The sequence below is a fragment of the Physeter macrocephalus genome, chromosome 4 (genome assembly GCF_002837175.3).
Source record: "Physeter macrocephalus isolate SW-GA chromosome 4, ASM283717v5, whole genome shotgun sequence".
Classification (NCBI taxonomy): Eukaryota; Metazoa; Chordata; class Mammalia; order Artiodactyla; family Physeteridae; genus Physeter; species Physeter macrocephalus.
In genome coordinates, this window is record NC_041217.1 from 33,450,705 (window position 1) to 33,460,095 (window position 9,391).

Here is a 9,391-nt window from a genome sequence, read left to right on the forward strand (position 1 = left end):
CTGTGCCCCGCAACGGGAGAGGCCACAACAGTGTGAGGCCCGCGTACCACAAAAAAAAAAAAATAAAAAAGACATCAACTTTAAGTGACAACAAGAGAAATAAATCCAGCCAAACAAAACCTACATCTAATCTATCTATGAGGCTTATGGACTACAAGTTTGGGATCCCAAATTTACCTTCTAGTTTCGGGCTGATTCCAAGGGGAAGTGCTCCATGGGGAAGAGAATAGCCCTGGATGTGATGAGGGCTTCTCAGCCTTAGCTGCCCCTTGGAGTCACCCTCCTCCCCCCACACCCAGACCTCCACCATGCCTAGCCTCTGTGTTTCCTAAAAGGGGATTTTGATATGGAGCCTGGTGAGATCCACTGGACCTGCAAGCTAGCGGCATTGCCTCACCTCCCTCATCCTTCCCCACCTGCCCCAAACTCTCCAAGTCGGTCCATTAGCCCTGGGCCACAACCTCTCCCCTCTCTCTCCAACAAGAGAGGACCCTGTGTGGAATAACCAAGACGCTACAACTGTTGCGTCAAGCTCTAACCAATCCAAACCACAGGTAGGGGAGTGGGAGACACAGAAAAGAGGGGCATGGTCCCAGAAAATGATGAGAACATAGATATCCTGTAAAGATCATGGGTTTTGGAGTCAGACAGACCTGGGTGAGTCCCCACTTCACCACATACCAGCTGTGTGGCTTCGGGCAACATACTTAACTTCTCTGAGTGTTAGCTGTCACATCTTTAAAATGCGGATAATAATACCTTTTTGCATTGTTACTGTGAGGACATTGACAGATAATGTGTAGGGCAGTGCCTGGCCTACAGGAGGGGCTCTGCGCAGACTCTGGAATGGAGCGACTTGGGTTAGAATTCCCTTTAGCTGGTTGCGTGACCTTGGGCAAGTTACTTCATGTTTCTGTGCAGAATGTTCTCATCTGCCATATGGGTTCACTGGCGTTCTCATGGGGCTATTGGGAGGATGAAGTCAAGGACTGAGACCATGCGTGGACTTCACAACGACTCCCTGAGTACATGAATTATTTACTAGGTGCGTTCTGACATTGGTGAGTGTGTGTCTCCCGTACCTGGTGGGCCCCGGGGTGTGTTTATGGGATGTGAAGTGGAGAAGTCAGAGACTGTTTCCCGGTTTTCAGGAGAGGCTGACCACATTCTACCTATACCTGTCTGCCTAGTTCGTCCCCTAATCCCCACCCCCATACCCCAAATCTTCCACCCTTTTCACCTCCTGCCCCAGCCTCTGTCTATGACTTCCCCAGAAACCTCTCTGGCAGCCCCAGAGCCTGGGGCACAGGGATGCTAGGCTCCACGGCGTACCTAGGAGGGGCCCGGGGCTTCCCTCTGTCTGAGAAGCCCCATTAGTCACTGGAGAAGGCGAACACTGCACTGACCTCGCTCCAACGCGTGTGCACACGCCAGGCGGTCTCGGATGAATCACTTCCACGCCGCGCTATTACCAGGCTTGCAACAGAGGGTCTGTGTGCTGGCTTTGTGTGTAGTGTTTCTTTCCATTCCATGATTCAGAAAACGCCAGTCACTCAGCCATGTGATCCCCTGATCTGCTGCCAAGGAACTGAGTGCAAAGGTTTTCTGGAAAACCCTCAAAGGATGGGGGAGGGCAGCTGTGGTTGCCAGAAAGGGGACTGAGCTGAGAGAACTGGAAATTGGAAGTGGTGAAACCATCATCAGGAAAAGAGCATCAGGGAACTCAGGTATGATGAGGCCAGAGACCTGCCCACAAGAGCAGCTGCTGGTCGATGAAGGGCCCTAACTTGGCTCTGTGCAGATTTCTACCACCCAAGCCCCAGAGAAATAATGTGATTTTTTTGTCTGATTATAAACATAAAGCTTGTTTATACAAGAATTCTGATCAGTACAGAAAATTATAAAAAAGAAAGGACATATCTCTCATATGCTGCCACCAGACACAGTTTCAACCCATCAAGACATTCGGCACATGACCTTGTGCTTGGAACTGCCAGGTTCTGGTCCCCTGAGCTACTAGCCACAGCCTGGGTCTGATCCTGGCTCCTGCCCCCATCCTGGGACACTGAGCTCCAAATGTTCTGGGGAGATGGACTGGATCTGGGCTCCAGCATCTGTGTTCCAGTCCCAACTTGGCCGTTTGCCCTTAGGCAAATCACTCTGCGTCCTATTTGTCTATGCAGTTAAAAGTGGGATAATAATTGGGCTGATTTGTTGAGAGGATGAAAGGTATGAGGGGCTATGAAAACTACAAGCCCGCAGAATCTCTTCAAATGTAAGAGACATGCGGGTGTGATGCCCATTCCCCTGCCTCGGCTCCTTTAACCCCAGGGGTAGCCTTCAATCAGCTCTCCTGCTCCACCACTGAACTTGGTCTGCCCATGTTGGCCAAAGGCCTTCCCCAGACACTCCCGGGATTGGCTCAGAGGAGGGAGGCCTCAGGCTGGGGTCCCCAATCACGGCAGCAACACCCCTGAGCACCGAGGCGGGCAGGCACCTGGTTCAGAAAAATTCAAAGCCCAGTTGTGTCACCGGTTTTGAGCCCAGGTAACTCCCTTCCCTCATCTCCCACACAGATACTTACTCACACCACGGCTGGGCCCATTCTCAGTGCCATTCCTGCTCAGAAGCCTTGTCTGATTTCAGGAACCCTCGTGAATTCCCCAATGTGTTGTATCGATTTACACTGTAGTGAATTTTAGTAAAATCCTTGTGTACTTACACAAGGGACAGTAATGACAATATAAGAACATTAGTTCAGCTATTTCCAAACTACTTCTTACATTCATCTCCATAATACACCCAGGAGCTTAGGTACTGGGGATCATCACTATTTCTGTCTCAGAGAAATGAGTTAAAGGAGGCTGAGAGGACATGTGTCTCTGAGCAGCACAGTATTTCCTCGTGACTCTATTTCCCAGGCCTTTGCCTGCCTGGCTCCCCTAGAGCTGAGCCAGCTCTGACCCTGTTCTGGCTAGCCCATACCCATCTGGTCTGGAGACAGGGAGCCTCAGGGGCCAGTGAGGCCTCTCTCCACGTGGCTCCCTTTGCGGGGAGTGAATCCAGGTTGATCCGGGGCAGGGCCCAGTGCGGACCGCCACAGCCGATCAATCCTGGCATTATGTCCTTCGGCACCATGTGGGTTCTGGAGATGGTGACCCTTCAGCCATCCGGGGTGCATCCAATCTTCTTCCACAAAAGCAAGACCTGCCCAGTTCACGTGTCTGGGCGTTGACCTCAGTTCCCCCACCCAAGGCCCGGTTCCCACTGTGGGTCCCCTGACCCCTCCAGGCTCCTTGAGCCCCATCCAGGAGATGGCAGGGTCTGACTGCCTGCCTCCAGTCCACTCCCTCCCTGAGTCAGCATTTCTTCTGCCTGCTGGATGCCCAGCTGCTGGACGCCCTGCAGCCGGAACACACCTTCGGCCCTGGGCTTTGCCTGACCAGCAGGACCCTCCCTTTTAGTAAGGTCTCAGGCTCAGGGTCCCTCTCCAGCCTGTCTGGATTTACCTGAAGCAAACAGCCGTGCTTCCTGACAGGAAAAAGCAAAGCAAGGACTCGAACCCAGGGCCTCTCACGCCACACCCCACGTTATCTTGTTCAGGCCACGGCAAGAACGGAGGAGACGTGTGCTTCAAAGCCGGCTTTAGGACGGAGGAAGTGGAGCTGAGAGGTTGGCAGTGGGCCATGAAGAGGCGAGAAAGCGGCAGGGATGAGGGGCCCTGTGGGAAGCGACAGGGCTTAAGGTGGGAAAGTCAGTGGGTGATGGAGAGGTGGACGCTGGGAGTTAACCTGGAGGGGCCCTGTGTGGCTCTCAGGCTACAGCCCCCCTGAGGCTGCCTGGAAGACTGTTGTAACAATCATAATCATTACGGTAACGCCGGTAACACTTAGTGAGCACTTACCGTTTGCTAAGTATGGAGCTCAAATGCCTTACCTGTGTTAGGTCATTTCACCCTCATGGCACCATGATGAAATAGGTGCTATTAGCAGTCTCCATCTCACAGGTGAGGTGGCTGAACCTTGGTTTGGTTACATAACGTGCCCACAGGCATTATCTCATCAGCAGAAGATCTGAGATGAGAATCCAGGCTGTCTGATTTCATGTTCTAACTTCTATAATGATCCACCCTGCCCAGAAGGTGGGTCAGGAGTGTCAGGCTTGCTGAGGAAAGATGAATGTGTTACAGACGTGGGGGCATTTCTCTGGCTTCAGCACGGGGGATCCCAGGGATCCCAGGGTCTGGGCTGCCCTACAAGGGAAGGCTGTCTTCCCTGAATAAAGACCCAGCTTCAGGGCCTCAGAGTGGAGCCAGGCAGGGGCGGGGCGGGGGGAGGGGCCTTCACGAGGCCGCCAAAGCAGGCCTGCCGATGCCCCGGGCTGGCCAGACCAGCCTCCCGTGCACACCACACAGCTGAGGGTCTGTGCCTGGGATGCGAGGAGGAAGTCCTATAAATATGCCAGGCCTGGTTGATTTGAAGCAGGGAAGAATAAATGACAAATTCATAAACTGGATTTTTTGAATATAAATATTATAGTAGGATTTTAATGACAAATATGCCCTATGAACATATAGCTTAAGTTTGGCTCCAACAAGCTGTGTTAATTCAAACAATTTAACTTGCTCACAGGGCTCAAGGTTTTAATGAAGGACAGGTGACTTCAGTTAAGCAGGTGAGGCGCTGGGTCATCATCTGGGTGGTGCATTTGATGGCCGAGGAGTGCAACCCCGGCGCCGTGGCCAACAGCTTCCCTCCGTGTGCTGTCTTAGCACCCCTCACCCCTCCTCTGTTCCATCATGGCCAGTGTAGACTGGCTGATAGAAACTCACTTTCAGATTAACTCGAGCAAAAAAAAAAAACCATGGGTTGTAAAGCTCCTGTAAACAAGTATTGTGAAAGCAGAGGAGAAAAACATTTAGCTATGTGGCTCTTTAACGTTTTTGACTGGACTCACAGTAAGAAATATATTTTATATCGTAGCCAAGGGTGCGTGTGCACACACACATGCAGGTGCACACAACTAAAACAAAATTTCCTAAAACAATTCTTAACCATGCTACATAAAATGCACACGATATTTTAAATTTTAATTAGTTTCATATAAATAAAATGTGATTTGAGATGCACTAAATGGTTGTCATGATTCACTAATGTGTGGCGACTCACAGTTTAAAAAACACTAGCTGACTGTGCTTGATAGAGAGCAAAAGGAGCAAACGGAATAGTTCATCCGCCTCGGCTCCCTTTAGACATAAATTTCCCCAGACCAGAGGCTGTGCCCTCCCATCCTGCCTGCTGGGGAGTCTGCACCCATGAACCTTCTGCAAACACAGATGCTGTGACAAACACTGGGACTCTGACCAGAAAGGGAAGGTTCCAGGGGAGAAGGCTCAGGTGCCCCTCTTCTAGTTAATATTGAATTGGGATTCATTTAGCCATTAAATACCCTTCGGGGAGTGGGAAACAGGTTGAACAAGGGTGGTCAACAGGACAGAAGATGGTTAAAGGCAAAACACTCCTCCATGTGGTTCTGGGCATCGTTTTGTGACCAGCACAAAGAGGGTCAAATGGCAAGTGGTTAAGAGCATAGACTCAGGAGCCAGCCTCTCAGTTCTGGTTCTGCCACCTCAGCTGTGTGACTGTGGGGGAGTTCCTCTGCCTCTCTGTGCCTTGATTTCCTCATCTGTAAAATGGGAACATAACAATATTTAGTTGTTAGGGTTGTGACCTAATCAATACGCCAGCTGTTGGTGCTAAACAGGAAGGCAGCTCACCTGGCCACACAAATTAGGCTCCAACTCCAGCGGGCGACGGGCAGTATAAAGCAGAGAGCAGCTCCCATTATGTGGGGTATAAGGGGTGGCTAGTGTTAAACCCCCAGAGACGCCATATGGCAACGAAGAGCCCTGCACCAAGAGAGATCAAAGGTAGAATTCAAAACACTCCCACCCAAAGTCAGCGCGGGTTGGTCGTCAGGTTCAAGAGCACTCAATAAATTAAGACCCATCATTTTCTAGAGCACATTTCTGTCGGGTCACCTGTTTCCTGTGCTTATCTTCACAAGTTAACTGCCTTTCAGTTCTCTGCCACTTTACCACTTCTCCAGTCCTGCAAGCCCTCAGGAGCGAGCACAGGGGGTGAACAGCAAAGACCTTCAGATGCAGGGTTCTCAACCCTCAGTGTGCATTCAGTCCTGGACTAACTGGTCCCCCTCCCACCAGCCCATATTCCACACTTGTGCTGGGTTGATTTTCTGAAGTGCAAATTTGATAATGTTACCTTTTCTTGTCCCTGTATCACGTCCCTGCTTAAACCCTTGGAAGCCTTCCCACTGTCTACGATGCATTTCAACCCCCACTGGAGGCAGAGCCTCAGCTCCCCTCTTCAGCCTCACCTTTCACCACCCTGTACAAGCCCTGCTCTCCAGTCCTACCAAATACCTTGCGTTCCCTGATGATGCAATACAGGCTCAAGCCTTTAGGCTATTACCCATGCCATTCCTTATGCCTTGCCTGTCAGGTCTCTGACAGCTGGACTGGCCCCATTATAAAGAATTACCATGCTCAGTGGAAGGAAGCATCGTGTCCTCTGGGAAGCCTTCTCTGACACCAGAGAGCCCGGAGCTCCTTCTTCACGTTCCCGCAATGCTCTATCCCTATGAGGTAGCCTTGTAAGGCGTGACTGGCTTCCCGGCTTTGGCCACTAGAGGGCAGTCGAGTGTAGCGAGCGTCTGGCCTGGCAGCTACCGGAGGCTGTGAGCGCTGGGGAGGCCTCTGGCTGCAGACTCTGCTCCGACTCTGCTCCGTCCTCACACACATCGCTAGTTGGGCCTCGCTACACCTCACTCCTGGAATGTTGCACGGCCCCTTTGTAGGTCTCCTGGCCTCTGCCGCTCCGTCTCCTCTCCTTTATGCACAGGACTGACCCGACTACCTTCCTTAACCATTATTTTGATCACCCTTCCTCTTCCCCACCCCACCCTCCCTCTAGAACGCTCAGTAGTTCGTTATTCATTTCATATTAACCCAGAACTTCTCATTTTGGGTTTCTTTTGTTTATTAAAGTGTTGCAACTTCAGTAACAATTTAAAAAATGAAGGAAAAAAATTCCTAAGTCTATCCCATGATTTTCTTATGTTTTGGTCTGTCCGTATGTATATATGCACATGTATATATATGTGGTAGTGGTCAGGACATAGATACAATTTTGAATTTAACTATTTTGACTTATTTTGAAAGCACAGAAAATTTTTCAAATTACCATTCTGGCTTTATAAATATTGATATGAAGGAATGCCAGCTTGGGTTTCCAAGACCAAGTTTGCCTGCCCTCCTGTTCCATTCAGTCATCCCCAGCACAGATTCTGTGCTCTTCTGTGGCTGGAATACCTGCCTGGCCCCCATCCTGGTGTCCACACCTACCAGTCCCTTTCTGAAACACCCTCCCCCTCCTTCTCTACTAAGCTCCAGTGCACATCCCCCCAGACCTCTGCTCTAACTTCCCCTCCACGAGAGCTCATTTCCCAAGCAGTCAGCCCAGCTCTGGCTGCCTTGCCCCTGCTGCCCAGCTCTCTCTGGTGCAGCCCCAATTTCCCTTGTGAGACTGGGAGGTCCCTGAGGATTAGTGGATGCTGTCTGTCCACTGGCAGCTGAAGCAAAGTACCACAGACTTGGTGGCTTGAAACAACAAAAATGTATTCTCTCACAGTTCTGGAATCCAGAAGTCCAAAATCAAGGTGACATCAGGGCTACACTGTCTCTGAGGTTCTAGGGGAGAATTCATTCCTTGCCTGTCCAGCTACTGGTGGCGGTCGGTATTCCTTGGCCGTGGCTACATCATGCCAACCTCTGCCTGTCTCATAGGGCCTTCTCCTCTGTGTCTGTCTTAAATCTCCCTCTGCCTCCCCCTATAAGGACACTTGTCATTGTACTTATTGGATAATCCAGGATGATCTCCTCTTTCAAGATTCTTAATCACGTCTACAAAGACGCGTTTCTGAAATAATGTAACATTCACAGGTTCCAGGGATTAGGATGTGGATATGTTTTGGGGGGGCCACCATTCAACCCACTACAGTTCAGCTGTGCCTCAGGATCAGCGTGGAGTGAAGTGCGGGTTCACAAACCTAGATGATCTCCAAAATCACGACTGTGGGACTTGAGAAAATGGCTCAGCTAGAGCTCCCATGGTGTTTGAGACTCAGGAGGTCCCGGACGGTGCCTGGGTGTCCGTCAGGATCGGAGAGGTTATGCTATAATAACAAACAACCCCAACCTCTCAGTGACTTGACACAACAAACGGTTTCTTTCTTGTTTACTCCAAAAGGTCACCTTGAGTTGGTTTGGGACTGTCGTCTGAGTTGTCCTCATTCCAGAACCCAGGCTGATGGAGTGGCCACCATCTGGAGAGTTGCTGGCTTCTGTGACAGAGGGGGGAAAATCGTGAATTATGAACCGAATTTTAACACCATTTCCACCCAGAAGTGATACTTATCCCTTCTGCACATACCATGGTGGGACTATGATCCTATATGATATTTACCTGGAAGGAAAAGTGGTGCCGTGTCTCTATTTTCAGAAAGCATTGCAGGTTTGGGAAGCATGGGACCCGAGAGCTGCAGAGGGGCATCCGGGGACGTCCTTTAGAGTCATCTCTGACTGCCTTCTTCTCCCCCGAGGGTCAAAGCCCCAAGGCGGAGCATCCCATGGGCCGAGCCTGAGTCACACCTGGGCCTAGAGGACTGTCTGCCCCCCACCAAGACCACAGAGTGGTGGACAAACCATCTGGGAAGGGGGCGCAAGGTGGTCAGGCAAAAATCAGCAGACATCATCCGCTGAGATTCCCCTGCTCCCTCTCCAGAGCGAGCTCGTTCTGGAAGGCATTCAGGAGTTCACGTGATGCTCCAAGGAGCCCCTTCACTGCTTTTCTTAGGAGGGGGGCGCTGAAGAGAGGGAGGTGAGACATTTCCCCACTCATCTCTGCTTTGGTGCCACAGAGGCCACCAGTATCTGCCCAGCAGAACCAGGGTGACTGGTTTGGATGTGGTGGCCCCTCTGTTCACCCCAGAAGGACAGGGCCGGGGAGCAAGAAGGAGGAAGCAGGACAGCCCCAGCTCCATCACGCCTTCACGGAAGAACCGGCAGTCTCTCAGGGAGAGTCAGGATTTTGGTGCAAACAAGGCGTGAAGAAATCTATGTTGGGCTTGAAATGGTTGTGTGAACTGGCATAGCTATTTGTCATGAATGTTGGCTGCCTCTCCAGCCATTTTGACACTTAACACTCTGATGCTTCAGGAAACTGAGCCCGATTTTAGCAGCAGCCTTTCCTCACAGCCCAGGGCCACAGAGACACCTGGGCTGCACGCAGAGGTGCTGGGAAGTAAGCCTTGG

At 51.0% G+C, this 9,391-nt stretch overlaps 1 long non-coding RNA gene across 1 annotated transcript; it reads right to left on the reverse strand.

Moving 5' to 3' along the window:
* Positions 1 to 4,543: 4,543 nt before the first annotated feature.
* On the reverse strand, positions 4,544 to 8,422 carry LOC114485996 (uncharacterized). Its single transcript, XR_003679238.2, has 3 exons — positions 8,333 to 8,422; positions 5,777 to 5,908; positions 4,544 to 5,685 (listed from the first exon to the last, which is right to left on the reverse strand). It is a non-coding gene; the product is annotated as an uncharacterized lncRNA (long non-coding RNA).
* Between the last annotated feature and the right edge of the window lie 969 nt (positions 8,423 to 9,391).